Source organism: Bombina bombina, chromosome 6, assembly GCF_027579735.1.
Source record: "Bombina bombina isolate aBomBom1 chromosome 6, aBomBom1.pri, whole genome shotgun sequence".
In the NCBI taxonomy this organism is placed as follows: Eukaryota; Metazoa; Chordata; class Amphibia; order Anura; family Bombinatoridae; genus Bombina; species Bombina bombina.
In genome coordinates this window covers 282,770,977-282,789,514 of record NC_069504.1, presented here as the reverse complement: position 1 = coordinate 282,789,514, position 18,538 = coordinate 282,770,977, and the positions used below count along the sequence as shown (strand labels likewise).

At 34.7% G+C, this 18,538-nt stretch overlaps 1 protein-coding gene and 1 long non-coding RNA gene across 6 annotated transcripts in view; both read left to right on the top strand.

Annotated features, from left to right (window-relative positions):
• Positions 1–18,538, top strand: part of VEZT (vezatin, adherens junctions transmembrane protein) — a 227,366-nt gene that overhangs the window by 38,377 nt on the left and 170,451 nt on the right. The window lies entirely within an intron of this gene.
• LOC128662867 (uncharacterized) lies at positions 14,792–15,247 on the top strand. Its single transcript, XR_008402819.1, has 3 exons — positions 14,792–14,910; positions 15,009–15,074; positions 15,156–15,247. It is a non-coding gene; the product is annotated as an uncharacterized LOC128662867 (long non-coding RNA).

Below are 18,538 nucleotides of genomic sequence, written 5' to 3'. Positions count from 1 at the left end.
CCTCTCTGAACAGTGTCTGGGAGGCTGTGGTTGCTGCTGCACGCAATGTTGATGGTGAACAGATCAAAACACTGACAGAATCCATGGATGGCAGGCTTTTGAGTGTCCTTGCAAAGAAAGGTGGCTATATTGGTCACTGATTTGTTTTTGTTTTGTTTTTGAATGTCAGAAATGTGTATTTGTGAATGTTGAGATGTTATATTGGTTTCACTGGTAAAAATAAATAATTGAAATGGGTATATATTTGGTTTTTGTTAAGTTGCCTAATAATTATGCACAGTAATAGTCACCTGCACACACAGATATCCCCCTGAAATAGCTATAACTAAAAACAAATTAAAAACTACTTCCAAAACTATTCAGCTTTGATATTAATGAGTTTTTTGGGTTCATTGAGAACATGGTTGTTGTTCAATAATAAAATTAATCCTCAAAAATACAACTTGCCTAATAATTCTGCACTCCCTGTATATATATATTCTTCTAAGTGAAGAACATTGGAATGTGAAATAATATTTCATGTCTGGTTAGCGCACTTGATTGAATTATTATTCTTTATTTATAAAGCGCCAACAGATTCCGCATCGCTGTCCATGGGTATAAAGATAAAAGTACAATACAATATAAAAGACATCAAACAAAGTTTAACAAAAAAGTACAGGGTGAATTGGGGGCCCTGATACAGTGGAAACTTACAATCTAGATGAATGCTATCGGATTCGCACAACTTGTTGGGTGTTTCTCCCCCCCCCAATTTTCAAGCTCCATTGAAGTGGAGGAATACGTTAACATGGTCACAATATTCTTACTTCGGCTTTTTGCTCATGTCAGTTCAGCAATTGAGCGAAAACTTTTTGCTTTCAACTTGTAATATTGGCGCTACCCAATGGTACAAAAAGCTTATTTCTAGCGGAGTGAGAGCGGAAGTAATGAATAGCGCTTCACTCGTAATCTAGTCGATAATCTGGGCCAATGAAACTAGTAATACAGCTAAGGGAGATACATTTTTTTAAATGTTCTCAAAGATAACTTCATGTCTCAATTAATAGAGGAGCCAACGGACTTCCGTCTGAGGGAGGGGCTTGGTAGGACGTCTGCAGCTGGCGTCCTAAGTGCTCCATCGACACACAGGCCCTTCTCAGCTTTCCACAGCCGTTGAGGAGCTGAGCACCCAGGCTAAGATAGTGCACGGATTGCTGGGAAGCCCTCCCACACCGTGGAACACCATCCGGATAGCGGGAAGTCTAATAGCCGCAAAGATTCGCTGGCTAGAGTCACTGGAAACACTAGCAGCCAGACCGAGACGTGACATCTCTACAACAGAGCTCCCAGGACCCCAGTGACTGGTGAGGAGGTGACATAGTCTCCAGTACCGGGATAGGAGACAATCTGTGAATCGGTACACGGAGGGGATACCGGCAAGGCCATCCTCCATAAACAAGCCAGATATATTGGATAACCTCCCAGAACCCCAGGTGCAGGACAGAAGCCAAGGTGAGATTGAGAGCTATCTCTTTATATTATCCCCCTGCCAGCGGATTGCCCTGGGTTAGGAGGTGGAAAATAGCCGGTCTTTTTGCAAAGTATATTTAGACCTGTTTGATCTATGACTGTTAAAGGGGTAACTGCCTTACTGTGAATATTATGCCTGACCTAAATAACCAAAACATGTGAAAAAATAACGGAGGAAACGTGGGAAGGAGGCTAAGTTCTGCTATCTATACTGCCTACCCTTTTTCCCTTCTACCTATTTCTCCCATCTCTCTGCTGTTATGGAAGTCTCATCAGATTGAGGGCTAAGGACGGTATCTTTGATCTCTGACTGTATTAGATAATATGCATTGAAAAAGCAGAGGAAAGGAAGAAAGAAAAGAGAAATAAGAAAAGGATATAAAAGAATATAAAAAGGAAAAAGGGAGAAAGGATTGAATGATTTTCAAAGAGAAATATGGTAGCTACTTATGGGACTACCCCTGTTGGGGAAGCAAAGGTGGAGTAGAGGCCTGATGCTGTTCATCTATATTTAACTTTATTATAAGCAAGTTAGCACTAAGGAATAGGAGTTAAAGGAGCCTTGCTGACCTACGGATTGGCTCTTTGTGAAGCTTCTAAGGACTACTCCTGTTTATCAATTCTATAGAAGTTTCCCTGTCATAAGCACTTTTTGGTCATCCTCACTTGTATAGCCATTTCAGGAGACTAGAACACCAAGGCTAATTCAGCTGGGCTTTTTATGTGATTTGTATTGATTGTGGTCTGTTTTGATTGTCTGCAATACTGAACAGGAGTTTTGTTTTTGGCAGCTGTTTATAAATGGTATATGGCTAGGTAAAGGAAAAAAAAAAAAAAAAAAAAGGGGGTCCAAATGGGTGAAACCTCAGTCTTTGATACTTTTAAATCAATTCTGGAGTAAATTGTTAAAGGGACATTATACACTCATTTTTTCTTTGCATAAATGTTTTGTAGATGATCTATTTATATAGTCCATGAAGTTTTTTTTTAAAAAAAAAATGATTAGTTTTGCTTATTTTTAAATAACATTGCTCTGATTTTCAGACTCCTAACCAAGCCCCAAAGTTTTATGTGAATACTGTCAGCTACCTACTCCAGCTTGCTCCTGTCTGTGTAAAGGGTCTTTTCATATGCAAAAGAAGGGGGGGGGGGGAGTGTCTTATTTCCCACTTGCAGTGGGCTTTCCAGCTACCTTTTCAACAAAGATAAACTGAGAGCTTCTAAGTAAGTTTTTAAACAGTTTTATACTGGATTTTTATATCAGTATCTGTGCATCTTATTCTTTATAGTAGTGCCTATTACATGCAGTTATATGAAAATGAGTGTATACTGTCCCTTTAAGCAAATGCTTGGATTAGTTAGGTGTATGTTTATGTATACCCACTAATATAAGGCCACGCTGTAAACATTGATGTGTGATTGATATACATGCTGCAAGTGAACCATATCAGAAAGCCAATTAGGCTAATATAACAGGTACTAAAGGTATTTGGTGTGGGGCATAGAAATAATGCTGCTTCTAGGGCAGTAGGATAATGTGAATATACGCCAGGTAAAACTGTTAAACTAACTGTTATGTGATTTAGATCAGCAAAACACAATAGTCACTGCTAACAAAATATAACGGACAGGTAAACCTATCAAATCTGCCCCCTTCTGTTACTGTTATTTACTATAGGTGATCAAAATCAGATACTCTTATGTAAAAGTTATAAAATATAACTGACCTTTTACAGGATACTACTAATCCCTCATATATTGCACAAAATATAGGAGTAGTAAACTCTATACTTTCACTTTATTTAGTGGCACACATAGAATCTTGTTTTAGATACACAGTTTGTTTGAGAATCTGCTCCTCCTCGCAGAACACGCTATTTATAGCCTATTTTTTGTCTCTCTTTTTTTTTTTCTCTCTCCCCTACACTCTGCACACATTGCCCTCACGGCTTTCCCCTTTCCTCTTTTTTTTTTTCCTCTTTTTTTTTTTCTTATCTTTTTTTTATGGATAAATTCTTAGGGGTTAGTAGAACAGATACAGGCATAATGCCACCCAAAACTAAGGACAGAAAGCCTAGATCTAGTATAAGCAGTTTAGAGACAGGGATCGCTGATTTCTCACCTGGCTCCAATACTGTCATTGACACAAATAACCTTGTAAAACAAATCTCTGAAATATTTCTTCCGCAGTTTGAGGGAGTTAAATTAGAGCTAACGACCCTAACAAGTGAACTCAAACAAATATCTAGTAGACTTGGAGAAATCGAAAATAGAATATCTGATATAGATGATCTCCAACATACACAACAAACTGTATTGAATGCCCAGGCCAAGTCCATAGAAATTTTGCAATCTCGTGTAGATGACCTAGAAGATAGGTCAAGGAGAAACAACTTAAAAGTAGTAGGTCTCCCAGAGACTCCCGATTTTGCTGATCTCATGAAATTTGTTAAAACAACACTACCTGAAATCCTTGATATGCCACAAAGTAGCTCAGAGATCTTAGTTGAAAGGGTTCACAGGCTGGGCACAAATGCTAGAAAAGACAATTCTGCGAAGTATAAAAGGCCAGTGTTAGTGAAATTATTGAATTTTCAGGATAAGCAGAATTTCTTAGTCTATTATAGGAAAAAAGCTAATGTAGAAATTAATAAAGAACGCATTTTTTTATTTCAAGATTTTTCTGCTGAAACTGGAAATAGGAGGAGGATAATGGCTCCGTGGTGTACGCAGCTGATTAAAGTAGGCTATCAAGCTACAATGATATATCCTGCAAAAATCAAAGTGTATATAGAGAACAAGATAATTACGCTGAATACAGTAGAAGAGGTTAAACAGTTTATGGAAAATAAAAAAATTACTGTAGATTAAATGTCCAGACAAATGGTAATTCAAATATGCGGTCATGGTCTGGCTGCTTTGTATCTCTCTTTTTTCTCTTCTTTTTTTTCTGGATTTTTTTTTTTTTTTTTTAATCTCTTTCTCTCTCTCCACCTCTCCCTCCTCTTGCTCCTCCCCAACTCATCCGCTTCTCTGGTTGTCCCTTAGGGAACACATTACTAGGATTAAGAAAGTATACTGTATAAATGAAAAAATTAATTAATTTGCTTTCTTGGAATGTGGGCGGATTTTCCTCCCCTGCCAAGAGGAAAAAAATAATCCACCACCTCAAAAATCATAAACCAGACATCGTCTTCCTACAGGTAACGCATCTGAGCCTACAGGAAGCAGAGAAATTAAAAATAGGGTGGGTTGGGGAGGTAATAGCGACACCAGCAATAAAAAGAAAGAGAGGAGTTGCTTGTATCTTTAGTAAAAACTTAGAATTCCAGTTAATATCTCAATATAAAGATGTAGAGGGAAGGTATCTGATCTTAGAAATAGAGATTAATGAGTCTTGATATACATTATGCAATCTTTATGCACCAAATGAATGTCAGACAGAGTTCTGGGATAAGTTATTTTCTAAACTAATCAATTCAATAGACTCCCAATTAATTATTGGGGGGGATTTTAACAGTGTATTTGTACCCCAGCTGGACAGGCTTAGAACTACTCGCTCATATAGGTCCAAGAAAGAAGCTAAGATACTGGCTTCCTTCTCGAAAAGTCTCAAATTAAGAGATATATGGAGAATTCAACACCCAGATGAGAAAATGTTTACGTGCGAGTCTAAATCCTTCCGCACATTCTCAAGAATAGATATGTTTTTAGTGACTGAAAAACTATTACAGCTAGAAATTAATACAGATATAAAGAGTATAGTTATTTCAGACCACGCAATTATTTCTATGTCTGTTCAGCTGGGGAGCAAAAGGGAAAGTCAGTGTGGCAAATTTTTCTTTCCATCTTTTTTATACCCTAATGTTAATTTTAGAAATTGGCTAATTCATAAATGGAGGGACCATGTCTCTTTTAATAAAGAATATCAGTCTAAGACAGAAATATTTTGGGAGGTGTCCAAGGCCTTTCTTAGAGGGGAAATAAAGGCATATATGGTCAAAAGGAAAAGAAAGTTAAGAGCAAGGGAACTCCAACTAACAAATCAACTTAAAAATAAATTTAAAATATATTGATGACTCTAATAGGGGCAATTGGGAGTCTTATCAAAAAGCGAAAATAGAGAGAGAGAGACCTTCCTAACCCAACATCAGCTACATGAGGATCTTAAAAACAAAGCAATTTTTGGCACTTTCTCCCCTAAAACAGCTAAAATGCTATCAAACATATCTAAAAACAGGAAAAAAATAATTATATTGGGACAATTCTATCTGAGGGCTTTAAATATAATACCCCAAAAGATATAAATAAACAATTCCATTTGTTTTTTCAAAAACTCTACTCTCCTGTAGAAGTTAATAAGGAGGCAAAAGAATGTTTTTGGGAAAATCTTAAAATTCCTAAAATATCCTCAGATCAATTATCCTTAATAAATAAAGAGATTACGGTAGAGGAGACATTAAAGGCAATTAAAGAGTCAACTCTAGGGAAGGCTCCAGGCCCTGATCAACTACCAACTGAATTTTATAAAGTGCTCTCAGATGAGATTGCTCCTATCTTGACTGAACTGTTTAATAAATATTTCATATGTAGTCTAAAACCATCCAAATCCTTTAACGTATCAAATATTATACTCATATTAAAAAAAGATAAGGATCCTAATTCAATGGACTCATACAGACCAATTTCACTTCTTAATAGTGATTATAAGCTTTTGGCCAGTATCTTAGCTGCACGTCTTAAAGAGGTTATAGGAGATGTCATCCACCCAGACCAAACTGGATTTATTCCAGGTAGGACAGCACAGAAGAATATAAGAAAAGCGATGACTCTAATTGAATATGTATTGAGATCCCATAGGGCAGAGTCAGGCGCAAAGCATGACTTTGCACTATTAACAGTTGATGCAGAAAAGGCCTTTGACTCTGTCCTATGGGATCACTTATTAACAGCGCTAAAGAATTTTGGCTTTATAGGTAATTTTTATAACTATGTATCTCTATTATATCAGAATCAGAAAAATAGAGGAGCCAACTAGGAATAAAGCTATATTGGATTTAGTGCTATCAAACAATACAGAAATAATCTCAAACATGGAAGCCAAAGAACATTTGGGTAACAGGGATCATAACATGGTCATGTTTAAAATCACTTTTCATAAGCGGTGTTATAAGGTTTCAACTAAGACTTTTTTAATTTTAAGCAAAATTCAATAATTTAAAGAAATTGTTAAATAACATAAATTGGAACAAAGTATTATCTAATAAATAGGGATGCACCGAAATTTCGGCCGCAGAAATGTTTCGGCCGAAAATGGCATTTTTGGCTATTTCGTTTTTTTGCCTATTATTTTCGGTAAAATAATTGTGTAGCATATTTCAAATTTGATGCTAGTCGAGAGTTGCTGTTTGAGTTCATTACTTGACTTACTGTTTCCTCATATAATAATAGTTTTCTAGGACCATACTTTATTTGGATAATTGGAAAAAAAAATACTGTTAAATCTGATTCTGTTTCACAGAACTAAATACAGAATAATACAGTATATTAATATTTAATATTGTTTTAAGTAGGGATGCACCGAAATTTGGCAGAAACATTTTGACCAAAAATAGCATTATCGTTTTTTGCCTGTTTTTTTTTTTCTTGATAAATTATTGTGTTGCATATTATTGTTTTAAGATATTTTTGTCCAATTTTAGTGTGTTACTTTCAATAAACGTGTGTTTTTTTTATTTTATTGGCTTGCAGGTTTTATTCATAAAATAGTCTAATTATGCAAAAAAAAAACTAAAAAAAAATAAAAATATTTTAAAATAATTTGGAAAAAAAAAGACTTTTTCGGTTTTCGGCTCACTGCATCCTGGATTTTCGGTTTCGGTCCAGAATTTCCATTTCGGTGCATCACTACTAATAAATGTACAGAGGATAAATGGATAACATTTAAAACTTTGTTCAAAAAAATATACACATCAACACATACCATATGGTTGTAAAAGAAATAAATCCAAGCCAATGTGGCTAAATAAAAATGTGTTAAGAGAAATTAGGATACAAACGTAGGGCATTTAACATTCCAAATATATAAGGAATGTAACAAAGCATGCAAAAAAACAATCAAATTAGCCAAAGTCAAATGCTAAAAAGGTTTTTTTAAGTACATAAATGGAAAAAAATCTAAGAAGGACGATATAGGTACATTAAAATGTGTGAAGGTAGCATGATTTACAGTGACAGCGAGAAGGCTGAGGTACTAACCAGTTCTTTTCTTCAGTATACACAAGAGAGGAACAAATAATAGATAATTTGAAACAAACTAGAACATATAAGAACATACCATTGTATCTAGAGCATATCAGGAAAATTCTTGATAATATTAAGGTAAATGAAACTCCAGGCCCAGAAGGAATATACCCAAGGGTTTTATGGGGATTTAGCACTGTTATAGCCAAACCTCGACTCTTAATTTTTCAAAAATCAGGCATTGTACCCCAGGACTGACGTAAAGCTGATGTGGCGCCATTTAAAAAAAATATGTGAAGGGATTATAAAGGATTACATTGATGAGTATTTTTGTGTAAACAAGATTATGAGTTCAAATCAGCACAGTTTTAAGAGAAATAGATTATGTCAAACTAATCTAATTAGATTCTATGAGGAAGTAAGTAAAACTATATATAAAGGGTAATCAGTTAATGGGATATACTTGGGTTTTGCAAAGGTGGTTGATACAGTGTTCATGAGAGATTTATGTACAAAATTATGGGACTGCGAATAGATGAAAATATTAGCTCATGGATAAATAACTAGATTTAAGACAGGAAGCAACGGATCATGACCATATTCAGAGTTGACAAATGTTATCAGTGGAGTCCCCTAGAAATGAGCACTGCGGCCTGTTCTTTTTAATATCTTTATTAATGACTTGGAGCAAGTATTAAATAACAACTTCTATATTTTTGCAGATGATACGAAGTTGTGTAAGGTCATTAGGTCAGTGCAAGATGAAATTGCTTTACAAGTGGATTTACAAATAGTTGAAGAATGGGCAGGTAAATGGAAAATTAGATTTAATACTAGAAAATGCAATGTTCTACATTTTGGAAGTAAAAATAAGCAGGCAACCTATTATTTAAATGGGACTAAACTGAGCAAAACAGGGGAGGTAAGGGATTTGGGAGTACTTATAGATGCTGTATTAAAAGAGGCACTGATGCAAGGGAGGAAAGCATAATTCTGTCACTATATACATCCCTGGTAAAAACTCACCTTGAGTATGGAGTGCAGTTCTGGGGACCAATCTCAAAAAAAGACATTGCAGACTTAGAAAAAGTTCTGAAAAGAACCACAAAACTAATAAGGGGAATGAAGCATTTAACATATGAAGCAAGGTTAGCCAAACTGGGTATGTTTTCTCTAGAAAAAATGTGCTTGAGAGATGATATTATTACTTTATCTAAATATATTCAAGGCCCATATACTTGGAAGGAGAGTTGCAGCACTTAGATCTGCACCTCTCACGCTTTTGGTGGTATGCACTCCCTGCACAACCGTGAGTCACTCTCCCCCTCTTTAGCTTGGTTGTCTCACAGCATCCACTTCTCTTAGAACGGCCTCCACTTCTTACTAAAGAAGAAAGCTTCCATTGGCTTTTTTTGACACTTTGGCTACCAGAGAAGTAGATTACAGTGGGATACGATTCAGCTGTTTTTGGAAACCATGAGGTGAAATAGTTTTCTGCACACTGCTGTCTCAAGGCTAGAGGTTATGTGGGAGGGGTTGCTCTGTGCTTACTGCTGGTGTTTGAAGTTGCAAAGCTTTTGATTTACAGCTCCCAGCACAGCACAGTGACTGCAGAAGTGAGTCTGTGAAATGAAGTTGTGATGAGAAGTGTTTCTATGTTGCACCATCACTAATGCACCATCCATCTGCCAGGGTACAAAATCCATGTACACAATAACTAAGCTTGCACTCTCCCTTATATAGAAAAGAAACTAATGAACGTCTTCCTTTTCATATTTATAAAACCAGATAGTGCAAGCTTAAAGGGAGTCAACCCCACATTTTTTTTTCTTTTATGATTCAGATAGAGCATATCATTTTAAACATCTTTCCAATTTACTTTTACCAGAATTATGAAAGTTTATTTTTGACTTTACTGTCCCTTTAACATCTTGAGGCTGCCCAAAAATTTCTACTTCCTGAATTCTTGGGCTGGCTTTTAGATTTTGGACAATTTTTCTAGGGAGTTAATCCATTTTGTGTCTCATTCTGCCTATCTCTGTCTTGTCTCTGTTTATTGTACACACTGTAGAGTGTTGGTGCTTCATAATAGTTCACTGTTCTTTCAAATATGTTCTGAAATTAATATAATACACGGTTGAAAAGTATATAAGAAAGAATAAGGAACCATATTTTAAGCGACAAATAATATAAATATATATATATATATATATATATATATATATATATATATATATATATATATATATATATATATATATATATAGGGCTCCATTTATCATTGCAATTCTCCTACATTTACGCCTATAAATACGCCGGCGTAAATTCTCTCCTATGTATTAAAACAAAATACGACCAAAAAAACTGATTTTCGACCGAAAAATCCGACCACTCTATTCTATCTCGCCAAGGCGCACATGTGCGCCGATTGAAGCTTAAAACAGCGCTTTTTCGGTCGTATTTTCATCAAATCGACTAACAGATCGCCAAATTTCATATTTATCACTATTTTGCGCCATGGGAGAACCTAATATTCTCCTACAATTACGCCCTCCAAAGTTCTCCATATCCACTGAGGAGAACATTTCATTTACTTCATTTTTTGTGAGAGAGAAGATGGAATATTTTCTGCTGTTGTCTGCTATTTCTTTGGCAAGGGCCCGTGAAAATTGTCTTGCTGATGGTAATATGACCATACGGAGACGCCAAAGAGTGCCTAGAGTTTTTTTACCCCGGTGTGGACTACAGGCATTGTCTGATAAGGAGATAAAGCAAAGATTTCGTATAAATAGGGAGAGTATTATAAATCTTTACTCTCTGATCCAAAATGACATAGACCCTAGGACAAGAAGAACAAGGGCGATACCTGGACTTTTAAAATTATTAGCAGTTTTGCATTTCTTGTCAACTGGTTCATTTCAGGCAGTCTCTAGTGCTGTGGTGGGCATTAGCCAGCCTTCATTTTGCAGGCATCTAAGAATTGTTTTAAAAGCAGTTTTGAAACATCTGAAGAAGTTTATTTTTGTACCCAGGAATGTGCAAGAATGGCACACAGTTAAGGCATCTTTTTATCAAGTAGCTGGTATGCCTAATGTTCTTGGTGCAATTGATTGCACACATAGCTTTAAGACCACCAGCTTTAAGGGAGGAGCAATACAGGAATAGAAAAAGCTTCCATTCACTGAATGTTCAGGCTGTTTGTGATGCCAACCTCAAAATTTGGGCTGTGCGTTCAGGATTTCCAGGTTCCTGCCACGATTACCATATCCTCAAACAATCAGCATTATTTACATTGTTTGAACGTGGAGACATGCCCCATGGTTGGCTATTGGGTGAGTTTAACTTAATATTTTTTGTTGTTATTGTTTTTATGTTTAATTTTGTTTTTCAACTTTGAAGGACATAGATTTTTAGTTAGACCTTTTTTTTTGTGAAAATTAATTTTACGATCTTTTTATTTGTTATTATTTATTTCATTAATTTCTGTATTGCTAAAAGTGCATATAGATTGTTATTCCAATGTAATAATTCTTTTAATTTTTTTATTTGTAGGTGACAGTGGTTATCCGTGTAGGCCTTGGCTTCTGACACCAGTACCATCGCCCCATACACGTGCAGAGATCAAATTCAACGAGTCACACCATAGTACAAGAAGTGCTATCGAGAGAACCTTCGGTGTGTTGAAGATGAGATTTCGTGTGTTGGACAGGTCAGGGGGAGACTTGCAATACTCACCAGAGAAGTGCAATGACATTATTTTAGTATGCTGCATGTTACATAATATTGCAATATCTCAAGTTAACGAAGATGATTTGTGTCTTGAGGATCAACCAGATGACATCTATGTCCCCCAACAAATATTAAACAGGCACACTACTAGGGCCGGTGTTCAAAATCGTATGGAAATTATTGAGAGATATTTTTCATGTAAGTAATTTTATTTTTTTTGGGTGGGGGTGGGGCAAAGAATTAGTATTATATTTCTGGATTGCTAATTATCTTTTAACATTGTATTACAGAAACCACGGATAACACAGGAGTTGTTTGAAAATTGGACAATAACAATCATCACTACTGTTATATAATCAGACAGATGAAAAAAAAAAGTTGTGTTTATTTGTTAATAAAAAAATTTAGTTTTTCTTCTTTTAATAAATTTTTTTTGAACAAACAAACAGCCTTAATTCTTTTTTGTATTTTAAATAACATTTTTATTGTAATAACAAAAACTTGAATACTGAAACATGTAACATTTTTTCAAAAATAACTTAAACTGTAACCAAATTCTAGTGTTTAACTTTTCAACATGAAAAAAATTTGAACATTAAAGTGCAAAAACAAGAAATATTAATAATTAATTATTGAGTAGGAAATCTTCGATTCAAAATTTCTAATTTCTTTTTGGAATAATCCCTCTTAAATTCTGAATCAGCTTTTAAAATTGCATTTCTTTCTTCTTGTAATCTGATCAGTTCTTTAAAAAATGCACTTTGCTCATTCCTGAACCCCAATGCCATGTCTGTGAGGTTTTGTATATCATTTCCCCTGCCTGTGACATCTTCTGGGTTTATCAATTGTTCTGGTCTTTCATCTTCTTCAGAGTCATTGACCATGATATTCTGAGGAGTTTCTAGATTTGGTGGTGTTGGTCCCTCTGATGTTTGTCCCTCAACCTGAGTCTCATCCTCATCTTCTGGACATACAGAATCCTCAACCAGAGGTTCCAAATTGATTTCAACCTGATCTTCTGTATGACATGGAAAATATGTATTATTAATAGGTTACATTCATAAAAAAAAACAAAAAATTAACATGACAATTAAATTAGAAGACAACCTACCCTCGAATAATAATATAGAATTGTCCTGCATCGATTGTAGTAAAGCACGAACACCTACAACAACATAAAAATAATATTAGAATATCAACTGCATCGATTTATACAATCAAAATATACATTAGACCACAAGTTATCATCAGTGCTCATCTGGTTGTTAATTATTATTAAAATATATAACAACTATTGGTTGTTTTTTTACAAATAACTTACTCTCCCCTTCTTCTCTTTGTACTGTGGATGTGGAGGGTTCTTGGTCTTGTGAGGTGAATTCATTTTCCAAAGGTTGATCCTCTTGTGCATCAATCTCCTCTTCCTGACGTCCCTCATCTTCTTGCTCTAAATAATATAAATATACTTGTATTAAATTTCAATAATTATAGATAAAAACACAATTTCAAATATTTAGATCGATTTAGATAGACAATAGATAGTTATAACACTGACTAGATTACTTTTATTATAGTTCATGCCTCCATTTTCTCCATAATCCTTATCTGACAAATAAAAATGTAAACTAATCACAATTTTAATATCCAATAGCAGAAATCTACAAAATTAAAGAGATAGTGAGCATATCTACATATACTTTCCATAAAGGAATATCTATTGAATCGAAATAATTACATAATAGATTTCAATAATAAAGATATATAGTTTTTCATTCTCTTTTTTTAAATCATGAACAACAAAATTTGGGTGTCGTTTACATTTAACTTACCTCTAAAATCCATAGTGTCTGCTGGGACATCCAGGCCAACCACAACGGCATCACCCATCCGTGCATAAAGCATCTGTTCAAAGTCCGTTAATTCGGCCCTATATCCAGGGCCTCCACCGGTTCCTTTGGCAGATTGCTTTTCCCTGCAAACCTTTTTCTTTATGTTTTTTCTAATATCAGTTACTCTCTTCCGACAAGCCCGCACATCCTTAGGAAAACTTCCTTCAGCTGAAACAGATCTACTGATTTGTGTCCAAATTGTTCTCTTTCTCTGTGGGTTTACAGTTCTTGCTTGGTACCCAATGATTTCATCGTAGTGTTCGATAACAGCTTCGACCAAAATACAATTCTGCCGATGAGTGAACATGATACTTCTCCCGCTTTTGGTCTTTCCAGCTTGGGAAGATGCCATTGTAAAAATGTGATACAATAGAGCGCAAAAAATAACTAAAGTGTTGATACAAACTAAATAAAGTTTTCTTTTATAACGGTTTCCAAAAAAGTATCTAAATGTAGTTGATGAAAATGGGCGTATACTGTCTGATGTTCTGGAAAGATATGTCGCAGTTTATTTTTCATATGGAATACCTGGATTTCCATTTTTGTTTTTAATAACAATTTTACATGTAAATAAAGATAATTTGGTTATGAATAACAATATTAAATTTAAATATCATTAAATTGTTATATGTATCTTTAATTTTATTTCACCTTATCAACGGATACATGTAACATTTGTTAATGTTGCCAAAAAAATAGTGCTGTTGTGGCGCAGTTCTATACAATGTTTCATTGTTATTAAAATGGATAAAAAAACATCAAGTTGTATACTAAAATACGATTTTTGATAATATTTTACAAAATATGTATCCAAATTGAGTGCTATTTGTAAAAATAGGTATTAGCTTACAAAATTGCGCATTTAAAAAAAAAAAATTAGTCCCGTCAGTGAGTAGAGATTGAATAATATTTAGAAAATGCCACGATCCAAGAAGTTCTCTATTGGAGAATTATTGATTATTTCTTACACTATGGATAAATATTTTCCAAAAAAAAGGAAAGGGATTTTCACTTTGGACCAGGACACAAGAAACCGAATTCTCTGTGAAATGGTGCGAAGAGTAAGGAGAGTCTCTGGGCAAAAAGAACGAGGAAACAATGTCTGAAAAGATATAACGACTTGTACCGGAGGCAATCTAAAATGCGCACTTTGATAAAGAGTTATCTTAAAAAATGTAAGCAATATAGATATAAATATAGTTTAATTATATAATCTTAAGTATTAAAAATGTATAGTTTTTAATTGGAATATTTTCAATAAGATAAACAAGTTAAACAATAATAGGATTAAAAGATTACCATTGCCTGCAGATAAGTGTGAATGAATCAAGTTTTTATAGGATTTTCAGACCAATTTTTTGTGTGTTTGGATTTTTAAGAATATATTTTCACAAATTTTGTATTTTATATTATTTAATAGTCAAAAGAAGAAGAGCTCCAAGGTACCTTCTTCCCATTGATACCAATTCTAGTTCTGAAGGGGAATCAGACCCATTGCCCACAGTTTTTATGGATAAAGATAGGACTCAAGACACAGGTATAAAAAATGTAACTGTAATTTCGAGAAAAAAAAAAAAAATCAAAGCCAGGTATTAAAGTAAATTTATCTTTTAACTTTTTTTTATAATGCTATAGATAATAGCACTCCAAATAATAATGCAATGGATGAGCAAGGAGAAGAAGATATCGATAACATTGAAGGTAATCTAAAAAAAAATTCTTTGACATTTCTTTAACATATATATTTTATAAATATAAATTTATTTGTAATAATAATTTTAGGACATGTAGAGCCTACAGAGTCAGAAGAACATTTGGAACAAGATGAAGAACATTTGGAACAAGAGGACGAGGAGGGCCATGAAGAAGATGAGGTGATTTTTTTTTTTATGGTGATATATCTATTCTACAAACATTATATTTATATATATATATATATATCTATATATATATATATATCTATATATATATCTATATATATATATATACATATATATATATATATAAAACAATAGATATGTATGCATATATATATATATATACACACATATATATATATCAATTTTATTAATATGTGTATATATTTTTTTTAAAAACAAATATATATATATATATATATAAAAAAACAAACACATTTTTTTATATATATCAATATATATATATATAGATAGATCAATATATATATATATATATATATATATATATATATATATATATAGATAGATAGATATATGTAATATATATATATCGACAGATAGATATATGTATATAGATAAAAAAAGACAGATTTAAATATAGAAATAAAATTAATTGAAAGATAACATAGATAGAGAGAAAAATATTGTGTAAGATAGATATATTTTAAAATTACATTATCAATACATTGTAATCAAAAAATTTTTTTTTTGAAGAAACTCAACAAAATATAAGAAACTTAGAGGTACACGATGAAGACTCTCAGTCACCTCAATATTATAACTGGGGTAAGTGTTATAGCATTTATGAATAAATATATGTTATTGCTGTTGGTAATTCCATAGACAGATATTTTTTTTACTCTCATGTCTATAAATGCTATTCAAAATAATCAAAATATATGTTTAATATAAATATATATATTTTTTATTTTTTAGTTCCGGATGATGAAAAAATTGTAATAAGCAAAAGAGAGCTCCTTGAAGTCCTGCTTAAAGATGAAACTGGACTGATAAGCAGTTACTCAGCAGTCAGGAAAATGAGGCTGAAATATGAAAAAATGTAACTTTTTCATTTATGTGTTATTAAAAAATTTATGAATGTGCTAGCAACATTTTTTTTTATTTTATTTTATATACAGAATAAATGCATATATTATTTAACAAATATAAACAATTGTCGTTATTGTGTAATATATTGAAACATATTATCAATGAAAGTGTAAGATTAGGTCAATGTAAGACGTTAATTTGAAAAGAATAGTAGTGAAATGTCTAGAGGGGTTGTGTAAAGTAGGTAGAGAAAAACAAATTAGTTGGTAAAGATAAAAGACGTGTTGAAAATCAAAAGGAATAATAGTTAAAGGTCTGCATGGGGTGTCTAAAATAGCTAAACAAAAGACAAAAAAACAAGACTTTGTAAGACATGTGCTAAAATAACGTAGAATAATAGTAAAAGGTCTGTATGGGGTGTCTAAAGTAGATAAACCAAAAAATAAGGACTTTGTAATATGTGAAACGTGTTAAAATAACGTGGAATAATAGTATGGGCTCCATTTATCATGATAAATGGAGGCCTAAAAGGTCTGTATGGGGTGTGTAATGTAGAGAAACCAAAACACATGACTTTGTAATAAGTAAGACATGTGTTAAAAATAACGTTGAATAGTAGAAAAAGGTCTGCATGCGGTGTGTTAAGTAGATAAACCAAAAAAAATGACTTTGTAATATGTAAGCCATCTGTTAAAAATAACGTGGAATAGTAGTAAAAGGTTGTGGTTTGTAAAAAAAAACACAAAAAGAATAATAATATAGAAATTTGTTCAATTCATATTACAAATATAAATGTTTATATAACCTTAAATTACAACAAATAAAAAGAATGGCTATATCCAATAATAAAAAAGGAAAATACCAAAAATATGCGCTTTTTTACGATGATGGAATGGTAAATATAGTCGAGATTTATCATTAACACGCCGCATCTCGACTTTGGAAAAAAGCGGTATAATACGACCAGTTTTTTGATAAATATTGGCGCACAAGTGCGCCTCACAGAGGGCGAGCTGCGGAGAACTTCTTGGAGAACTGAAAGTCGGATTTCTCCAAACAATGATAAATGGAGCCCTTAGAATCACACTACTTATGTGGCAGTGCTGATTTAACATTAAATTGTTGTAAATCAATTTAGTTTTGTTTTCTAATGCTTAATTCTATCAGTAATATGTTAAAAGGACATGAAAATCAAAGTAAATTGTCAAAGTTTAGACAGAGCATGCAATTTTAAGGGACTTTCCAATTTATGTCTATTATCAAATTTACTTTGTTTCTTTGGTATCTTTTGTTGAAGAGCATACCTAGATAGTCTGGGAACTAGTTGATGATTGGCTTCACACACATGTCTTTTGTCATTGGCTCATCAGATGTGTTCCGATAGCTTCCCTTAGGGCATGCAGTGTTGGTTAAACAACTTTCCAATTTACTTTTATCATCACATTTGCTTTATTCTCTTGGTATTCTTTGTTGAAAGCTAAACCTAGATATAGTGCTAGTTCATGTGTGCCATATATATATCCTATACTATAAAAGGCCAAGTGTGTTTGTCCGAAGCTGTCATGCGCAGTAGAGACAGCACGCGGACAAACACACTGGCCTAAGTCCCTACCTGTTCTGCCGACTGCGCCGAGCAGAAGTGGGCGTGGCCGATCGTGAAGGGGGCGGGGCCTAACGCGAAAGCCCGTGGAAGGGGCGGAGCCTAGCTTGAAGGCACGTGAAGGGCCGTGGAGAGAGCTCAAACAGCTCAAGAGAGGGTGGAGGGATGTGGGGAGAGGGGGGGAGATGTGCAGTGAGGGGGGAGATGTGGGGAGATGTGGAGAGATGTGGGAGATGTGGAGTGAGGGGGGAGATGTGGAGAGAGGGGAGAGATGTGGGGAGATGTGGAGAGAGGGGGGAGATGTGGGGAGAGGTGGAGAGATGTGGGGAGAGGGGGAGATGTGGAGAGAGGTGGAGAGATGTGGGGAGAGGGGGAGATGTGGGGAGAGGGGGGAGATGTGGAGTGAGGGGGGAGATGTGGAGTGAGGGGGGGAGATGTGGAGTGAGGGGGGGAGATGTGGAGTGAGGGGGGGAGATGTGGAGTGAGGGGGGGAGATGTGGAGTGAGGGGGGGAGATGTGGAGTGAGGGGGGGAGATGTGGAGTGAGGGGGGGAGATGTGGAGTGAGGGGGGGAGATGTGGAGAGAGGGGGGAGATGTGGAGAGAGGGGGGAGATGTGGAGAGAGGGGGGAGATGTGGAGAGAGGGGAGCGATGTGGGGATATGTGGAGAGAGGGGGGAGATGTGGAGAGAGGGGGGAGATGGGGAGATGGGGAGAGATGTGGGGAGAGGGGGGAGATGTGGAGAGAGGGGGGGAGATGTGGGGAGAGAGAGAGGGGAAAGAGAGAGGGAGAGAGAGAGGGGGGAGAGGGAGAGAGAAA